The following is a 21,286-nucleotide window of genomic DNA, read 5'->3' as shown; positions in this document are numbered from 1 at the left end:
CAGCAGCCGCTGATTGCTGCGCATTATCACCAATACTGACAAACGGGAAGTCTAATATTCATCATTATACTCTAATGACAATAGTGAGAATGAGCTGTCCCCATGGACTCACACAGATGTCATTAGTAAACAACATCACGGGGCCACTTAAAAAGCATCATGATTGTCACTGATTCGAGATAATTGGCTCAGAACTGGTGAACTACATCAGTCGTTAAGTATTATCAAATTGAATCGGGCCATTTTTTTTTAAGAAGAAAGGCTTTGACGCTCTGCTGGAAGGCGTTGTTATACAAAATGATTCATGTAGGCTCAAATGGTAAAATGTGAAAATTGGGCACTAAAAATCTCACAGAGTTCTGAGTTTAAAAACGTCACTTTTTTCCATCATTTCACATATTGCATCTGTCTGCTCAGATGAAATATATGCAAATATTTTATATTTTATTTTATATTTTGGTAAACTTTTCACTTAATTGTTTCCTTCTACTTTTTTGCCTTTATTAGTTTTGCAGCCAATGTATATATTTCTTATATACTTCTATTCATTTTTTTGTGTTTTATATGGATTAGAGTCACGGAAATAATTGTTTTGTTATTTGACTGGAAGAAAATGACTTTCAGGTACTTCACTTCTAGTTGCAACGCCTCCAGTATTTCTTCAAGTATGCTGATGTTTCATCGGATCACTGTGCTAACTTTTTTTGAGCTCCTGTTTGTGCATAAGTCATTTTTCTGTGCGCCTAAAGCACACCTTTCATCTATACGTATTCTTTCATCCACACTTCTGACATAGCACTTCGCATAAGTTGAGAAAGAGTGGGCAAATACTAAAGACATTTTTTAAATTTGCAGCCTGGCTGTAAATCATAGAGCATGGAGTTCTCCCGAGGCCTGTGAATGTCATTGAAATCCAGTGAGTGATTAAAAATGCCCAAAAAAACCCAAACCTGTTGCATCTCTTTGTTTTTGGTGATTCCTGATTGACTTTTCTGTTATTTTTCTGTTTTATGCCACGATCAACATTTGTGGCTTTGTATTGTAAAATATTGAACAGCTTTATAATTTCCGATCATTGATGTTTTCCAAGAGCGGGAAAACAAAAAATTCAAAACACCCCAGACAACTGGATCCAGGATAAGACATGCAAGAATCAAACCTTTGCTGACTTTGATTGCAAGGGAGGAAAAAAAATGCTCAAATTTATATACCCCGCTTAAGATGAATCAGGTTTCCAATATGATTTGCTTGTGGGAGTACCTATATGTCACCCTCCGAGGACCTGTGTCAGGTAATGTCTCCGTCTATTAGCCCTGATCTGAACTATAAACCTACATTTTGTTTATTATGAGGGGCATAGGAGCATTGTTGAGTGATGATATTTCATAAGGGAAGCATTATGTACACTTCATAATATTGGCTGCTCAGCACATTTGCTCTGTTTGTCCAGCCTTTTTTATGGTTGTGGTGGGCTTAAGGATAGTCAGTGCTTCATCTGTGAGAGCAACATTATGGTTTCATTTCTCCACATACGTGTGTGATTTACGGTGAAAGGCATTAAACTACGTTTCCAAATTTTGCGTGTTTAATATCCATATATATCCTCTGATTCACTTCATCACCCATCTCTCCTGTTCTCCCGTAACTCCTCCTTTATGATTACTTGATGGCTGTGAGTCCACGTACATGTTTTGCTATTAGCTGTAGAGAGGACACATGGGAGGAAAGGCCCTTTCCGAAAGGGAGTAGAATTGTTTCTCTCCTGCGAGAGGTTTGAAAGACAACTCGAGTAAGAATGAGGATAGTAGACAGAGGCACACTGATGCAAGCACATGCTCCAAAGGCAGCATAAAGTTGTAAAGGGAGAGAGTGAGGATCGGCTCGAGGGGGACCAGGAGGCCAGTTTTATTAATCACAGTCTTGATCTAGAGGGAACACCGACAACACTGAACACAAATAATACTCTAGCGTTGCCACAATTGCATTTCAGCCTTCAAGGGAGACAAAACATATCCTTAGAAACAATAGAACCTCCAAGCTGAACAATTCACAATTAGGCATTTTGTTTTAATAATTAAAAAATACTGTCTTGAGCTGATTATTTCTGCTTTACGTGTTTCATATGGAACCACAATTTTTCACAACGGCAACAAATTAAAAGGGAAACTAATTGTGTTTAATGCTGAATTGTGCACTGTAATTGTTGTGGTGTTTGTTATTTGTGATTCATTTCATTTTACCGTCACAATACAGTTGGCTATATTTATTAAAACAAAGCAGCACATGTTTTCTGTGGTTGCTCCCGTGTAAAAGAAATTCATAAGGTAATAGTTACCTCCCAGTTGAATGTGAGAATAAATAGTTGTCTCTTCCGATGTATCCGCCAAGCAATTGAGAGTCTGTCTTTGCAGGATGTAACCAGCCTCAATTGGCAGAGATCAGCTTCCAAAAAAAAAAAATCTGCAAAAGATAAGCGGGGAGTAAATATCCGCATACTGTATATGGTTATGCAATGTAAGTATTTCCTATTTGGAGGAGTTGTTACACTCTTGTGTCACTATTTAATACATGTTCAATTTGGCACAGGAGAGTTCACCCTGGGAAAGTGTATGATAATTGCATCCAAGGCCATAAAGCGGCAGTATATTTGTCGATGTAATAAAACACAAAGTACTTTCTCAGCAGCTACAACAGACACAAACAAATAAAAACCGTGCTTTACAAAAAGTGGCAAGAAACAACCAAACAATATCACAATACTAAAGATGTTGTCTGAATTGTGAATTAACAAGTTTACTGCTTATTATTAAGAAATGTAATGGATGAATGCATTTATCTACATTTTCTGATCTGTTATCACAAGTCAAGTTTGATTAGCCGCCAATAGCCAATTAGAATGGTAATAATATGGCTGGATGTCTGCAGGTTGGGCATGAAGAACAGAGGTTGACCTCACAGTGCAGCCAGTCAGCGGTCACCTTATTAGCTTGGAAAAGAGCTCAGGTGTGGGGGCGCGTTTTGTTTGCCTTCACATGGTCTCCCATCATCGCATTATCACCTCATTTCAGGGCGTGCAAGCTAGGGGAGAAAGAAGGAGAAAAACATGAGTGAGCAGGAGGTGAAAGGAAGGCTGAGTTGGTAGAAGAAAATTTGAGCTTTACCAGTATTAGTCATGTTGACTGTTTTTTTTTTATATCATAAATTATACACTTCAATGTCAGTGAAATTGAATGGTAATCACAAGCACAATCAGAGGTCTTTATGGTCTGCCGTTGAAGTGCTTTTACTTTTCATTGGATGCAAATCAGTGTTATGGCTACAAAACAAATCCATGCAAATTATGCAGTCAGCTGAGACTAAAACCGCAAATTAGGTTCAGGCAATGATTCAACGCTGAATAAGTTCAGGAGTAAGAAAGAACTGAAACTTTATACACAACATGGAATATGCCAAATATCTTTGTACACTGTCCCCAAATCACATTTTAAGAAAATAATGTGGTAACATGTAGTGAATAAAATGTTAAGTTTTGATCTTACAGTCCTGATTCATTGCAATTATATCAAACAATATTATACTGAGAGAAAGAAGGGTGGGCAGTGCCTTGTTTGTCTTTCCAAATCAGGGTTTCAGCACGAGACCGAAATAGAAATCTGATTTCTCCCAGGAATCCAGACGCAGAAAAATGAACTGTATATTGTCATCATAATTGACATATAGTAGCAGTCCAAAGTTTGGAGCCACTTTCTTATGCAAGACAAAGACTCTGTGTCCAAACTTTTGACGGGTACTGTATATATAAACTAATGACAGAGAACACATCCAAAGTCCATTACCAAAGAATTCCATGCATGCTTGATCACTTTATTTTCATTCCAGTAGCATAACAGGGTTGTGAAACCTAGTAATGATTTCTTTTTAGGCAATGACTGATGCAGACAGTAACAGTTGGAACAGGCTGAATGATTATGCTTTAAAAACATCATTGTTATTGCTTTGGCTCCACTGTATGTTAGCATTAGTATTTAGCAAGTTTCCCCATGACACCTTCGCTGCGCTTATATTCTCATTGGTATGTTGTTGTTCCAAATGAATATTAATGAGTATTGCCAAAGGCATGTCACGAGCCGTGATGCTTGCTAGGTAGAAGCCAAGCTGTACAAATATGATTTAGCTTCGATACATCCAATATGAAAGGATCCTAGAGACAATCTACCTTGTTAGCTGTCTGACCTGTCCAGCTGATCCTTGATTTTTTTGATTTTTTTAGCAACAGCCAAATAGTGAACCTGTGGCACACTAATAAGAGGCTGATCTTGACTGAAGGAGCATGAAGAAGACCCTCTTCAAGGTCCAAAAGGTGACCATCTGATCCCAGAGACACATCTGCTCCTTTTGCTGCCTCCATTTTATTTCAAAAACATCACTGTTTATTGGAAAAAAAATAAAACTGTGAGCTGAGACTTGCTATGTCATTCAATCGGTACTTTCACTGATGAGCAATCCCTTGAAAGTGACGAATCTGATGATGAAAACTTCACAACCTTCCAAGCAGTATCTTTAAAGTCACAACTAAAGGGTGATGACATGGCACAAAAGAACAAGCACACATCTAAGTCTTTGTTAACATGCTCCAGAGCTGTCGCATTCCCTTTGGAGCACACGTTGCAGTATTTCATCTGTGTACGTGTCTTCTCATTTCTCTGCTTTGTGTCTGCCTTGAGAGCACGGTTCAAACACTGGGGACCAGTTTAAATACTGGAGATTCCCGCTGCAGTGCTCCGGTGAAGTAGATCCTATCGAGAAACAAAGAGTCGAGGCCTATGCCAATATTTCCACTGTCTACGTGGTGGCATTGCATTTATATGAATGATCCCTTTTCTTTTAATTAAAGCATATTGAGAACTGTGTTGTTACACTGATCGTTAAGTTTAAAGTCCAGGCTATTAAGGACCAGCGGAGGATGCATACAGAAGGACACAAATGGCCAAAGCTAGAATATGATATAGCAGCCCGGTGCGATGCAGCTTTCCAAATGTATAAATCAATACACAGGGAAAAAAAAGAGAAGTCAAATAAATGAAAGCAAAGAGAATGCAGCAAGGTCGATACGTGCAGGTGATTGAGAGCAAATAGGAGCCTTGTGTGTGTATTTACATTTTGTGCACATTTGTGGTCGTGCTTCAACCCTGTATTGACCATACTTGTGTACGAAGAAAGGATGTCTTGTTCTTGTGGTGTATCTTTTGGCTGCTGACCTCTGGCCTGCTATCGACTCTTCTTGTCTTCCAGTATTTTTCAGAAAAGGTCTCCAAGACCAAGAAAAGAGAGAGGGCTTAAGTGAACAGCATACATACAAAAAGCTTGCTTTGAATCGTCAGCACCAACAACAGAAGTTCAATTCCAGAAGTGGCACCTTTGCCCAGATATATTCAATTTGTCACAGTGCCTTAACACTCGTTAAATGAATAAAACAAAATAAAATAAAATAAATAAATAACACTGAGCTTATGCTGGTGCTTGAGCTATAGGACTGGATAATTTCAATTGCTACATTCCACAGACCCTCTCACCCTAGTAACTACAAAACAAAATTCTTCTCATCACCTGTTGTATTTCTATCCTCACCAAATCCCCAATCACAAAGTTTCAAATAAAGTGATTATGTCGTTTTTTTACAAAATCCCACAAACAAAGAGGAAAGCAGTAATCTTCTGTTGAATCATCATTACTTTGATTAAGCCTCTAATACCTCATTTCAATTAACATAATGCACCTAAAATTCATTCTATCAGCTTTGTGTGTCGTACCTGTCTGACAGGGTCATTGTACCAAGAGAAATTAGATTACACAATCACAAACGTCCCAATCGAGGCTCATGCATATTTCATCCCCCGTCTGCTTTTCATAATTACTTAATTAATTCCCAGCACTAAGAGATAGACTGCTACTAATCCCACCGCCCACCACCCCAACCCCTTTTGGGAATCCCTGGAGCACCATCCAAGCGGTGGACCATCATTACAGATTTAAATTTTTCTGTCTCGTCCTTGTTTTGTTCACTTCGATGGTGTAGGTTGGGACTGCGAATTCCAACTTCCTAGTTAAGCCCTGAAGTTGTACAGGCAAAATGTTTCCACCCCACTGTGAGTATTATTCAACTCTATCACCATTTGTATCGGCTCCTGGAGAAGAGAATGGATTTCTTTTCTGATGGAAAAAAGTAAGGAGACGATACCTGCCTGCATAATTCACAAGCAATGTGCGGTTTAGTTTCAGTTTTTGCGTGTGTGCGCTGCTTCTTCTGTTGTTCTGTTCCATGGCAAGCTGTCTCATACGTTTCGTTTGGCCTGCAGGCGGATTAGGACGAGAAGAAAAGCTTTTTATATGCACTCCCACGTCGTCAGGCTATTGAATACTCACAGCATGGGGACAAACATTGGGCAAGACAACACTAAAATATCATTTGTGTGAAGATATTAGCTTTCAGTGTTTTAGCATTGATGATCATCAAGAGAAATTCCTCAGCAGTTATGGTGTAATTAAATTATTTCTACATTAGATATTTGATATTTTCTTTTTTTTCAGCGAAACAGGCAAATGTCTCCACACTTTGCTCTCTACATTGTTTTTCAGACATCCTGTATATTCAGTTTTATAGCTACACACTATACTTTATGTAGGGTTTTCTACAAACAAGCAAAGTTTATTTATTTAATGACTCCCCCGGAGGTGCAGTGGTAATACCAAACAACATCAATTTCTGGAATTATGTTGACCCAAGATTATCATGCCCTTTCAACCCTTTGTTAGCATTTGAGGAATGCATTAGGCTGGACTCTGCTAAGGATCAGTAGTTAAAAATAATTTATTCTGGTGGTTAAAAGTCCACAGGGCGATAATAGAATCCCAGTTGCCTCTGTGTAAAGTAACTGGTTACCTGCAGCTCTGAATTCCCACACTGGGAATGTAGTGAAGACACAGAGCATAGCAAGAAGAAGGAGAATCAGCAAGAGACTAAAGAGAAACTCATCAAATATTCCAATCACTTTGATTGTCTCTGGGCTAAATCCATGTTGATAATTATCACAACTCGTTGGGTGGTACAAAATTTCCACTGCAGGTGCCCGGAGGCTCTTGGGGGACCTGCACCGTCTCTTCCCCTCATTAACTCTTCCCGTCGTCTCCCCTTGTCCGCCTGATCCTGCAAGCAGCCCGGCTGCTGGCTAATTCTGTCTCCGGACTCTGAGGTGAACTGCTGCCGCAGGCTTGAGCCACACTGCTGTTTAACCTTTGTTAGATGCGGTTTTTCAATGTTTCAGGGAACACTGCTCGCTGTCAGTTGCTACTTCTTGGCTCGGTTTGTCCTCAAATAAAGCAGAACCTCTAGGATCGAACCCAGGATCGCTTCAGAATTCAAATCAATTGTTTTGATGGCAAATAATGGGATTATAAATAGATAAATGAATAAATAAATAAATAAATAAATAAATAAATAAATAAATAAATAAATAAATAAATAAATAAATAAATAATCCAGGGGGAAAACGTTCATCCTTATAACATTTATCAACTCTAGTTTTGATTGTATTTTTATTCTGCTTTCTTAAAAAAAAAAACACACTCTCTTTATGAGCGTTTTGTCCCAAGTTGATTGTAGATTTTATATACAAGAAATTCTGTTATGAACTCCGGATGTGAATGCAGGAGGCATATAAATGCTACGCCAGTCTCCCGTTTGCTCATTAGAATGTATTACATAGCTTTAGTCTGAACATTGATTTTGCCTTTGTCTTCAATACTGCAGCTTCAAACCTCTCAGAGTTATCTCCATTATGGAGACGGCAAAAAATAATAATAATACACTCACACACACACATACATACACACACACACGCACACACAACATCAACAACATCACTAACAACAACAAAACATGAATCAATGAAGTCAGGAGGTACGATAGATTTAAAACATGATTCGGTGTTCTCATAAATTTGATAAGGGCCGTGCAGGGATGCTGGCCTCACAGAAATTCACCCACGCATGCACGCACACATGCACCCAGTAATGAGTTAGATTTCACATTATGATTTTGCACATAGCTATTAAAGCTTGGCTACAATGTAATTATTGCCTGTGACAAATGAAGAGGTTATATTCAAACTATTAAACAGCTCATAGCTTTTGATGGAAGACATATATGATCAGTTAAAAGTGGTTCAGGCAGAAAACTGTTTCGGTCTATTTTTCCCTTTATTTTGTTCCTGACTCCTTGTAATACAGAATACATGAGCTGTTTTATAATTAATATGTTCAGTAGATTCAGTCTCTCTCATAATCACAGAATTCCTCTGTAATATATTAAAGTCAGTTCTAATATTTTGGCCACACAGCTCTCAGTATTATGCAGCACATTTTACAATCCACAACACTGCCAACTATAACCGAGATAATAAAAATAGCTTCTCTGACTGTCAATCAAAACAGAGCAATGCTTTTAGCAATACAGCCTATTAGGTGCTGTTAGTGAACTCGAAATGTGAATGTGCACACAAACTGTGCTGAGGTGGCTCGGCAAAACTATTATCAGTAAAAATCATTGGAAAAGCTGGTAACCTATGATGACAGGCGCAATGCTGAGCATCTTTGCTTTCTGACACATTGTGACAAAATGAGCTGGTCTAAGCAAAGTGACGACTGTCATTGTTAATCTTCCAAATCCGATATGCGCACGCTTACAAATGCAACTACCACCACAGGCACGGAAATATGGTTACGCTTTGCACTCTGCGTGTCTCATGCTATCCCGAATCACCCAGCGGGGATGAGCAATAGAAGACGTTCGCCTATTCTCGCCCTTGTGCGTACACACCCAAAGGACTGTCGTGTCTCATACTGGCCAGGCTCCTGCAGGCCACACTTTGATGATTTCCTGTCGCCTGTTACCGCTCTGAATTTCGGGTGTGGCTACTGTCAGAAAAGTGAGGAAGGGAGGTTGGAAGATTAGCATATCAGAGGTACAGATTAGTGATTATGTTGCGTATGTGTGTACTGAAGGCGGTAATAGAGAAAAAAAAGCTCCTCCTTCCCCTCCCTTAAACTGATAACCCCCTCCCCTTCTCCATCGGATGTAAGGAAAGGAGTTCAGTTGGAACGACCGATAGCAAGCTGCAGGACCTCTGCTTCTTTATCTTCCCATTTCAGGAAGACCAACTGACCGTGTTTTCTTAAGTGGGACAGGCTGCTAAAATAGAGTGAAACGCATTTCAAGGTCATGCAAGCATGTCTGAAAATGCATGTTTGCATCATGAAAAAAATATCCCAAATTAATTTGAAATGTGAGTTCGTGGCGGGCAGGCGTGCCTCAGGCGGTTGAGTGGGACAGTAAACGGAGAGTTGGTGGTTTGAATCTTGCTCTGTCCAAGTCATGTGTTGTTGTGTCCTTGAGCAAAACACTCACACTACCACCACCACAGTGTGAATATATGAGCGCATGAAATTATAAAACATCTGAGTGTCCAGAAAAGCTCTATATAAATCTAATGTATTAATATTATTTTTAGTTTAATTAAAAAACATTCTTTGCTAAAAGCTGTTGGAAGACACTTTATTAGTTAGACTGTTTTGGCCCATGTCCAAGTGATCCACTGCATACAGCCAAGCCTACTTGAGATGCCTGCGCCCGGTGTCATTTGTGATACCAGAGACATGACCACCGCTGCCCTCTTTGCCACAGGACAGATAAGATCTTAACCCAATGGATTTTTCATTTGTAGATCTTGCAAAATCCATTTTGCTTTCTCAGACATTCTGGGTTAGAATATCCTTTGTCCACTTTTATTTTTGTTTATCTACAGTTTGGTTTATGTATCCAACAATGAGTTATCTTTCTTTTTTACTATATGCCAAAATTATAGAACTGAAAAAAAATAATAAAGATGCCATTAAATATTCTGTATCATCGTAATCTTGACTCAAGTGATGGTATTACCCATGTATGTGTTTTGTGACATTGACAACAAAAGGAAAACCAAATTAAGTCTTCAAATAAACCGACAAGCTGAGGCACAACTTTCTCTTTTGTTTTCCCCCTACAATCATTTTTTAAACTCACACGGATGAAATCAGATGTTACCTCTGCAGATTTATTCAAGTATTCAACTCTCGCTCTCAGATGCCAACATTTGGGTCATTTACTTGAATTTTTTTCACTTCATTGCTCATCAAGTAGAGCATATAGTTTATGCTGGTTGCTGTTCCAACTGTGCTGCATTAGCAATTGGAAACCTTCCACACTGCTCTAATTACCGGTCTTGAAAAAAGTTAGCAAGCGCAATGCAAACACTGAATCAAAGTGGAGGACTTAATTGAACTATTATGGGAGGCATATGTTTATTCGTTCGGCAAAATTAAACGCTACCCACAGCAGGCAACTGAGGATATTCTAAGTTTGCCCCAAGCTTATCTTTGTTTCTCTATAGTCAATATGAATACAATATGAAGCATAGAAATAGAAATAAAATGTGGGCGCAAATTAAAGTCAGCGGGTCCCACAGCAGGGAAAGACTTTCCTGTATCTGGTTAATGATTTAATGTTAGGTTTTCTGAATAAAATATAAACATGTAAAGTCATGACGATATGCCATTAAAAAGGAGGGGGGGGGGCACATTTACATTCAATCATGGAGTGATAATTTGCCTCCTGTTGTATAAAGGTTACAGTATTCAATTTTGTCATTGCTTTGTGCATTTTAGTCTCTCCCAAAGATGCGGTCTTTCCATCCTATCTTTTCATATTATTTGCACTACTCTTGTGTCCTCCTTTGTTATGCAGCACTGTCATGTGCCAACCGTAATGTGCTAGCAGCCAGATAGTATCAGTGTCCAGCTTTATTTCCATGACTCCCTTCTCTGTAGCCAGGGGAGACGTTAAAAGCACAGGCAGGAAGTTATGCAGGTCTAGCATCTCCTCCTCATTCTGCCTCTTCCACCAGATATTAAAACCCACCCACACCCTTGGAAAGCAGAGCGGCTGTAAAAAAGCACCGCAAGAGGGGGGAGGGAAGGAGGAATCATTACATGCAATTTATAAACCATTAAAAGCCCTATTAAAAAGCCTGCAATCTAATTCATCCAGCAGTGGGCGCTGGCAATGATGGCGGGTGTGAAAGAGAGATCAGTCCTTCATTTAAGCGCCATGCCAGGACACCCGCATAGGGTGTATGATGACATCTATGGTGTCATTGTGACCAAGGGAAGCTGTACGAGTGCCCAAGTCAGCAGAGGGACACCATAAAACTTGACAGACGGAGAGAGATGGATGGCAACTCATAATAGTTATTTTTTTGGACATACACGAACAGCCGATTGATTGTCCCAGTGTGGAAGAGACGAGACCTGTCCAAACAGAGTCAAGTGGCATTAGTGTGACTATTGCTGCTAATTACTGTAAATATAATGAAAACCTATTGTCGTTTTTGCAGTGTGTTTTTCAATGTCCGTTCACTTGAATGGTATCGAAGAGTTCATGATTGGACATGATTTACATTGGCTCTAGGTCAAGTGCAAATGGTTTGGTTTTAATAACACAGAGGAAATTGACATATAGTACAATATTATAGCAAGAAGGTCAAAAAGGTCAATTACTGTGGCATTGAGAGCGTCTGCCTGGAGCCTGAAACGTCACCGCTCACCCCCTCCCCTTTTGCCATATCATAACAACACCACAGTCAATACACTCCAAATCGAGCCCTCATGCAGAACACAGTGGAAATCGATATTCTTAAAAAGGTAACACGTCAAACTATTAAATACTCCATCGATCTATGTGTGATATGTAGTTCCTATAAAGATATATACAGACATTTTATCCCTGCGCTAAAGCAGTAAAGTCAGCTTTTATGCGATGATTTCATCGAGTATCATACAGTAAAGTAGGTTTAAGATGACTCTTATTTAATATTTCAGCTTGCCACCTCTTTCTCTTACGAGACAATTGCCAAACACGGTGCCAAAATTTGACGTTTCCAATATGTAGTTTGACTCAATGTTCTCTTCCATTCATAAGCACAATGATGCAAGGGATGTAGGAATAATCCAAATCAGCCCATTTTACATAAGCTATGTTTAGAATCTTTCCACAAACAGGCAGCACATCCCAGTTTGAACCCATTCATCTTTTGTCGTACAGCCGTCAACATTTGGAAGGCAAAGAAGCCCCTCCGGCACGATGAGAAAGACAATTGCATAGCATGGAAAAACTCTAAATTCCAAAACTAACTTCCGCATGTGTGCCACTGACTGAATTAAAATGGGGCAGTTGCGCCACACCACACATCAACCCAATTCTTATGAATTAAAAAAAACAATAGAATGCACGATATGCTGATTTTTTTCTTCTTACTCATCTAGCAGAAGATTATTTGATTATTCTGCTTTTAGACTGATGACCAAGAATACATTATTTTAGCAATCAAAACATTTAAACAGAGTCTACAAATTCCAGTTATTACAATTACAACATTGTTGTCACTCGGTATTTTATTGTTCTTAAGCCGAAAAGGGACTTGTCTATTTTGATAGAAATGCGTTTTTCTTGAAATAATGCAGCCAAAGATTATCCGAGAAACTGATTCCGAGCAGAGGCCATTATTTGCAGAAATACACTTTGCTGTTGAGCAGATTATGCAGAACAGAAGGTTTCACCGAGTTGTAGGAATCCAATGCTATTGATAAACAAGGTGAAATCCACACAAGCACGAAAGAAAATGCAAGGCAAGGGGAACGCTTTAAGAATGAGCAACCAGAAAATGGTTATCTGGCATTATTGATGTAGCACAATTACAAGTTACTATTTGTGATCTAATTATAGTGAGAGGCATTCGCAGGCTTAATATTTTGTATTAGCCTTTTGGGCTATGAGAGCGGGAGCAACATCCCATGTGGGACGGCAAATGAAATTGCGCTGGGAAGAATTGGAGGCAGTTATGAATGCAGAGTCAATACTGAGACAAGGCAAGGAAAAATCGAAAAAGGGCAAATTGCGAAGCAAAACAAAGTGAGTGGGATCAGGACAAAAAGGAGTGACAATGAAGAATGGAGGCAGTTAGAGCTATCTGAAAGAGTGATCTGTTATTACACAAGGGTGGATACAGACTGTAGTTTTGTTTTTTGCAGAATAAAGACACTCATCAATTTCAAATGTCAAGGTTCTAGGACCTCACCTGAACGGTGTCAGATGTAGGGCAGGAGATGCACGTTCACCCTCCCCCTTGTCCATTCATCACACACAGGAAGAAGACACCCCACCTGGGGAATTCTGGGTAATCTTGCGTGGCCAAACAGCATCAGGAAAAGCAGCCACGGTGAGGAGGATGGCAGCCGGGCCTCTTGTTATTTACTGCTCACTTAGCCCTTCTGCACCCCGACACACACACACACACACAATTTATGAGGACAATTGTAAGGCCGAGCGCGCTCCACTGGAGCACTTCCTGATGGATGTACGAGGAGCCACGAGAGGAGAATCCGCAAGACAAGCTTGGTGTTTCCTGTGGTTTTCACTCACTATAAACCGCTTCTTGAGCTTTAAAAGAAGTCTGATAAAAACAAGAGTAATGAAGCTCATTTTGTTGCGAGAAAAATATGCATTGAGTGGGAAAAAAAAGGGTCATGTTGGGGCTGTGTACATGCTTCGGAGGTATTTCACGCTAGAGATGATCCAAACTGAGTTACCTGCTCATATGTCTTACAAAATGCCACTGAAAAACCAAATGTCACCAGAATGTCAGCAACTCCACACATGGAGTTTGGGTCTGTGAGGATTGATGTCACCATTCATTCACTTAGCCAATTGTATAATTAGCATTGCAGGGTACAGTATATTTGAGCAATCCATTACAATGACTGATTACTGATGACTCATTTTCACTGAACAAGTAAAAAACGGATTCATGACTTATTAATGGTGAAGACTACTCACGTTTTGTAAATCAATAATGCGTAATTATGTTCCTTAGTAGGGGCAACAGAGTCTTGAAAGCAACGCCCTCCCATCTAATCAAGAGTTATTTGAGCTGCTCCTTTGTTCGCCTTTTGGGACAGTGACAATCGTGCAATTACTCTTAGTTATTGCTACTTGGACTAGAGTAAAACAGTATATATATATATATATATATATATATATATATATATATATATATATATATATATATATATATATATATGAGGTTTTTTTTTGTATAAATCATTTTTGTTGGGACTGGCTGCATACAGAAAATCCTCCCCAATATATTCTAAATCTGTGTGGTCTTGTATAAATTAAGCTCCGGTTCTGATGTCACCTTCAGGTAAGCGCCTGAGTTCAATTTGTCTTATGGACCAATATAAATATCCATCTTGGCTTCTATGACAGGAAAAAATAAGAACAAATTTCTATTACTTCATGGATTTGACCAAACAGTTAAACACGGTCAGAGAAAGATGTTCCAAAAAGATTAGAAACATAGCTAAGAAAGCTAAAGAAAACATTTGGTCTACCACACTCAACAAAATCATTGAAAAAAACATTGACGCATATCACAGAATGGACACTGGACGACGGATTAAAATAATGCATTTGTTACAATAACACCTACAATATCCTCCACAGTAGATTTTTTTTAGGTTTTGTTTGTTTCACAGGTTACCTCAGTCAATAGCTTCCACACAGCTCAGGCTTTAGGTAGAGAGCAGGAAGGTCATCCGAACGCGTGGGTCGAGCCCGTTCACAAGTCTATAGCAGGAAGACCTTGACAGTTTTCTCAAAAACAAGGTAACCACTTAACTTTGAAAATATAGAAGGGTCCCAGGGAGAGTTCATAGAGCATCCTACACAGTGCACAACCTTGCCATAGACTTCTATGCACACTAATAGACTCACACAAGCTACCATAAATGTTCAGCATGCCATCAATGACCCCGTAGAAGTGTTGGATCTTAGTATTGGGATCAGGAGTGAACACAAGCAGAAGCACAAGAAGAAGAGAGAGGAGTGATTAGGAGGGGAAAAAACCCAAAGTGCAACAGGAGGTGACAAAATAGCAGCGATGAGGATTCAGGGTTTTTTTTCACATGCTTTTATTTTGTCTTACTCTATTTTTACTGCATCTATTTTATCTTTGCACCTCACTAAGATAAGTGACGCCTTTTTAATTTACGTTTGAAGAAAATCATGACAATTTTGTGGAATTCATCTAAAATCGTCATCCACCTTGTAAAATAGGTCAAAAGTGCAGTGTGTGAACAACAGATCACAGAAATAAAGTTTTCACAAGTTTGCAACCACTATCTCTGTTCATCATTTTTAACATCAGATAAAGTGGTTACAGATTTGTGATTTGTTGACCATTTGGTTGGCCATCAAAACACAATTTCACATATCCATAGGGAATTTCTCCAGATATTCTGAAGAGAAATCTGAGTGTCTGGGGTGCCTTGCTCAAGAGCATGCCGGGAAACAAAGAGTAAATGTCTTCAGTAAACTGTTGCCAAGCAATTTTTCATATTTCATGCCTGTCCTGGGTTATAAATGAACACTTACGGCTTTCTCAGAACAACTTTTAGAGTACAGCTTTTGTGATTCCTGAGTGCTGACTCTTGTTGGCAGCTTTTCTTTTTTTTCCATTGTGGAAGCTCACTTCTCGACTTCACACCCGCATGCCAGTGCTAAGGCCAAACATAATAAAGTATTCCCCGCCTCAGTCTGTAGCATTGTCTGGTAATTGTAGTATAATTTAGTTCCTCTTGAACATTTTTTCATTAATTTTGGCTTAACATCCTGCACAACTCTGCTGCTGACTACCGCTCTGCCCCATTTTATATTTTAGCTGACACAGCCTCCATCGCCCTCAGGTGCCGTGTTTACAATCAAGCAAAGCAAGGAAGGTGATATTCTAAAAGGAGATAGCACGCTTAGGTAAAGTTTCCTCCTCTCTAAACATTATCTTTCCGCATTATGCAAGTAAAGCAGATTAGAAATTGCGTGTTATTCCTGTTATATAACAACATAATGGTCTGGAACTGTGTGGGGAATCTGAGCCATGCTATCTAATTGGAACCACAACTTCATTACAGTAACTGCCACCATACTTGTGGAGATTTATATTCATAAGTGTAGCATCTTAAGAGTGCAACACAAGTTCAGCATTCCCACACGAGATAAGGAAAAGAGCGTAGTAAGAATGAAAAAGTGTCAGAGGCCATCTGCACGTGCTATTAAAGCGCCCATTGCTTTGCACTAAATCCCAGCAGTGGAAAGAATCCAGCAATCAAAGCGCATATGGTGGACGACTGGTGACTGAATTATCCTTCAAATGTAGGTTAATGAATTCAGAAGCCGGCTGCGTTGGTGAGCATTGCATTTTAAACAACCTGACATATACACACCTGCCAGTAAAGAAAAGCGAGGGGCAGCGGGGTAACTATGGCGGACGGGATCGATTAGGCTTGTCTGTCGGGGGCCGGGACACCCGGGGCAAGGCCATTCATCGGAAGCTATCAGCGGTTAATGAAACACGGTAGAAGAATGATTAAGACACAGACACCTACTATGTCATGGCCCCCGTGCCTGATTCAATCATCACCATCGCTGTCTGCAAGTCTTCAAACACACTCAGTGCTGTGGGTGGGTGTTTGTGCAAGGAGAGGCACAAACCGTCAAACTGTATTGCATCTGCGGGACCGCACGCATTTGCTAGGGAAATGTGCAGGTAGGTTTATATTGTCCTCTTAGTTTTTGCCCTTGTAAAAGCTCCAGCATCTTTGTGACCGTGCTAATAAATAAAATGATGAGTTTGTGAATGGCAGAGGGCAAAAAAAGGTGCTCACATATTGGTCTTTAAACTACCCAAGTAATAGTGGAGCAGCCACAAAGAATTGAAACTAAGTACCGTATTTTCCAGACTATAAGGCGCACTGGACTATAAGGCGCACCTTCAGTGAATGGCCCATTTTAAAACTTTGTCCTTATATAAGGCGCACCATTAATGCATCATGTTAGATTTTTAATCCAAATCAAATCATTCTCCATTTTATCTTTTTTATTTCAACTTCAGACACAACAAATTACTTTATAACCACAAAGTAATGATCCATAGTCTTTTTGATTCATGATTCATAGTCTTCAGCGGGCCACTTATGATTGATTTCATGACACAATGCTTCGGGCCAGTTTAAATTTAGGAATTTGGTCCACATATAATGCGCACCGGACTATAAGGCGCACTGTCGGCTTTTGAGAAAATTTTTGGTTTTTAGGTGCGCCTTATAGTCCAGAAAATACAGGTTTATTTGTTAGTTAGCAGAGTTACACGGTGGTTCAAAGTCTGCGACAGCCGTGCCAGCTGATCCAAACACCATCTGTGATGTGACTTCATGTTGCTCATGACACAACCAAGATGAGGTTTTAATACCCAGTTTTATTGCTTAACAAGCAGAGAGAGACTGAAGGTGATTATTTATTTCTGTTAATTGAGTTAATTAAAATAGGAGGATTAGCATCCCTCACCCCTGTTATTAATTAAATCTGCGTCTACAGCACAGGCTCACCGCTGTAAATCCAAATGTCATTTCTCACCAGACAAACATATTTTCATAATAAGGATGTTATATGCACATGTAGTGACAGATTTAAATATCTGTCACCAATGCCAGCAGGCCTGCGGTGAGTCGCTCACATTTTTCGCTTACAGAATTGAGATGGACGACAGTAAAGTGCAAATGAAATATGAATAATCCCTCGAATGACTCATAATTTCTTATTATATTCTGTGTGTTCTCAAACACAGCAACCTGTATTATGACCTGCAGAGTGAGTAAAATTGCTCTCTCCCCATTCTGTCCCTTCATCAGGCTCGCTTGTGTTGCTGCAATGGGACAGCGACCAAGGGGTCTGCACTACAAGCAGCAGATTAGAGGATTACCATTAATTAGATGTCAGGGACAGAGAGGGGCTTTGCCTGTCTTGGCCATGATACAATATCTGTTAATCTGCTATGCTCCTGGATAAAGGGAATCAGACCATTGACAGGAAAATTGGAAAAGAGCGACAGGGCCAAGGAAGAATGGAAAATAAGAACAAAGAAGTAAAGGAGAATGGTGGGTTTACAGATATGAGTAGGGATGAAAGAAGTGAAATTTAATATCACTGGGGTCCACTTGAAGCTGCACTCAGCATTTTCTTATGGCCAGAAAAACAGCAGGAGATAATAAGGGACGTAAGAATTTTGAAAGATCCAACTGAAAAAAATGATGTTACAAAAGGTTTCACTTTGACCATTGATCATTATTTTTACCCTTATATATATTTTTTTTTTTCAAAGCAAGCTTGGGCAAAGGTTCATCCATTATAAAATTCTGCGGAAGGGGATGGAAAGATGAATTATATTGCATGTCTTCTACCCACAATGATTATTACAATATTCTCCTTTTCTTGCTCTATGGTTATCAATGCACATTTTCTCTTTGCTATAACCAATGCTTTGTGATGGAGTCACAAAAAACAAGATAAAAAAAAAAAGGATTAAGTCTTTTAGTTCATCTGCAGTCCACGAGAGTTCAACCAAATCCATTTTCTTCGGAAATCCCTAAACCCTCCAAGAAAAGTTGAAATTAAAATTATACAGCGTTTGAATCATTCATCTATGTTCGTTTCTATTGCGTGCCAGGGAAAAATTAGACATAAACAATCTGGTTCTAACCGATAGAGACCTTTTTTTAACGCTTCTCATTTTTTTTAATTGAAGAGTCCACACATGGGTAACAGGTAAGTCATGTGATTGACAGATGGCTGCTCCTAGTTTGATAAGGCACTGGTCGATAATGGAGGCTCTGACCCTTACTTTTAGTGCTATTAACCCGGGCCGAACTGCCCGTGTTTACTTCATCTTATTTGACGAGGAGTTTGATGCTGTGCCCGAGGCTAGCTAAAGAGCGTGTTAAACACCACAGACAGTACTAGCAGGGAGATAACAAGCAGCCTGCAGACTATAATTTATGTGTTCCCCATTTGGACAGACCAGCCCAAAAAAAAGAATGTTATTATTATTGTAAAAAAAAAAAAAAAAAAAGAAAAAAGATTGTGTGTGTGTGTGTGTATATATGTGTATATATATATATATATATATATATATATATATATATATATATATATATATATATATATATCTTAACTCTTAACTCTCCAGGTCTTCTCCAGCTCTTCTCTGAGCCCTTGATATTTTATATATAAAAACTCATACATACATCATTTGAATTGTAGGAAGGTAAATGATGGAGAGGGTGCGGGACACCACCTTACATAGGGCATTCCCTCTATTTGGGTAGAGTGACTCCAGGCGGCCCTATGAGCCCCTCTCGCCTGAGACTCTAATTACGTTGGGGACCTAGAGAATTCAAAAGATTTAGATATGGGGGGGGAAGAATTTCCAATTTACGGCACTACTTGATGTTTGCCCTCGTTTGGGCTGTAACTTGCGCTTCAGGAAACACACACAAAAGTTCAACATTTGTGCATCCTGATAAAAGTGGAACATTATTAGAATGCTGTCAGGCCTGTGTTTATCGCTAGAGAGTGTGTGGATAATAATCTCTGGGACAAACACTCTGCCTCTAGAACTACCTTCAGCTCACAAAGCTCATGTTAATTTGAGTCTCTGGTCATTAGGGATGGGATGCGTAACTGATACGCATAAATGCATTGTCCTCGTGTAGAACATGAAATTTGCAACGCAGTAAAGCTTATAGAATTTGGAGTATGACCAAACTTTTGGGGCGGAAAGAAATGCCTTAAACAAAAGGAATGAGCAAAACAGATACAATTGTACAATGTTAAGGGAAGCTGTGGAGAGTGTAAGAAGAGAAGATATTCATCTGAAGTTATTGTGAAACACAGAATGCTTCAGTAGAAGTCTTTTTCCTCCTATTAACATTGACTTTTTGAGACCAAGTTTCCATATTTGATTTCAGAGTAATACGTTCTTGTATTTTTTTTTATGCCTGAAATTTTAAATATAATCAGAGTTACAATATATTCAATTCTGGAGAGGTCCGCAGACTGCAAGTAGTTTCGATCCTCTTTTCATTTCATGAATCCATCTAATAAAAATTCTGCAATGAAATTCAGTCTTTTTAAATTATAATCCATAACTGACTTTGTCTCTTTTTTTCCATTAGTTTATATCTTAGATTACATTTTTGCCCGACTGAGGACAGCCCCCCATGGATTGTGGAAGGTGCTGTCTAAACAGTTTAAAACATTGCTTCCTTGACAAGTGAAGCATGATAATGAGAAACACATTTTGGTTATGAGGTCAACCGACAATAATTCCCAGGCTGGTTGATCAATTAACACTTTTTCCTGCACATGTGTCTGGATCTGCATGTGTATATTAATATGCTGCTGTTATTTAGTAACTTACAAAACGTGTTAATTTCTTCCGTTTGCACGAATAGTCAACACACATTAAAGAAAGGCTAATTACACAAAAGGATGGTAATATCAGGGAGCATGCATGACTTGCCTTCATATTTTGAAATTATTAAGCTGTAAAGGGGCTCCTTTTAAGAGGGTTACATTGTTGACTAATAAAGCCAATGAATAAAATTTAGAGTCAAATAAGAATTTAGCAGAGGGGAAACATTTAAAGTTCCCAGTGAGTCAATCGTGATCGTTTGAGATCAACAAAGACAAAGCAGACCGCAGAGCTGAAAAGGCGAGAAATGGGTGGTAAACTTTCCATCATCTTCATTCTTTCATGTTTAACGGGGATATTTTGCGGCTGCTCTGAGTGGCAGAGACCAGTAAAAGCGTGATGTTTTATGACCTCCTTGCTCAATGTTGACAAAGATTGGGCACCGGAGAGGAAAACTAGAACGTGGCAAAGTCATGCAGGACACGTAGAGCAAAGTGATTTTTCCTCGACATCATCTACTCGCTAATGGTTAAACGGCACACATTTACTCTTTAATTGAGCATCCAGTGGGTGAAATGTCAAACCATGTTAATGCAGGTTTCTTTGTGTGTGTGTGTGTGTGTGTTTTTTCTGTGTGTGTTAGATTCACCTGTGTGGGAGTGTGACGGACAGAATGAGACCTCGCCTCCGAGGGAGACAATCAATACATTGTAGCCTTTTTTTTTTTCTCATGGAAAGTTGCAGCAGTGTCCGGCTGAGGACAAGCGTGGGGAGCATGGGAACATACCGGCAAGGCCCCCATGATGCTGGCCTTTGCTGTCTTTTTATGATAC

The 21,286-nt window shown here is 39.3% G+C and overlaps 1 long non-coding RNA gene across 1 annotated transcript in view; it reads right to left on the bottom strand.

The window, feature by feature from the left end:
- Nucleotides 1-3,858: 3,858 nt before the first annotated feature.
- LOC148393316 (uncharacterized) overlaps nt 3,859-21,286 on the bottom strand; it is a 39,226-nt gene continuing 21,798 nt past the window's right edge. The window contains exons 4-5 of the long non-coding RNA XR_015860400.1: nt 13,227-13,419; nt 3,859-5,309 (exon numbers count right to left, since the gene is read on the bottom strand). This is a non-coding gene — a long non-coding RNA (uncharacterized LOC148393316). The remainder of the gene's footprint in view (nt 5,310-13,226; nt 13,420-21,286) is intronic.

Source organism: Syngnathus floridae, chromosome 9, assembly GCF_059516105.1.
Source record: "Syngnathus floridae isolate MCC-2025c chromosome 9, RoL_Sflo_1.0, whole genome shotgun sequence".
Classification (NCBI taxonomy): domain Eukaryota; kingdom Metazoa; phylum Chordata; class Actinopteri; order Syngnathiformes; family Syngnathidae; genus Syngnathus; species Syngnathus floridae.
Note: the sequence above shows the minus strand (reverse complement) of the source record. Positions and strands in the feature narration are given on the sequence as shown.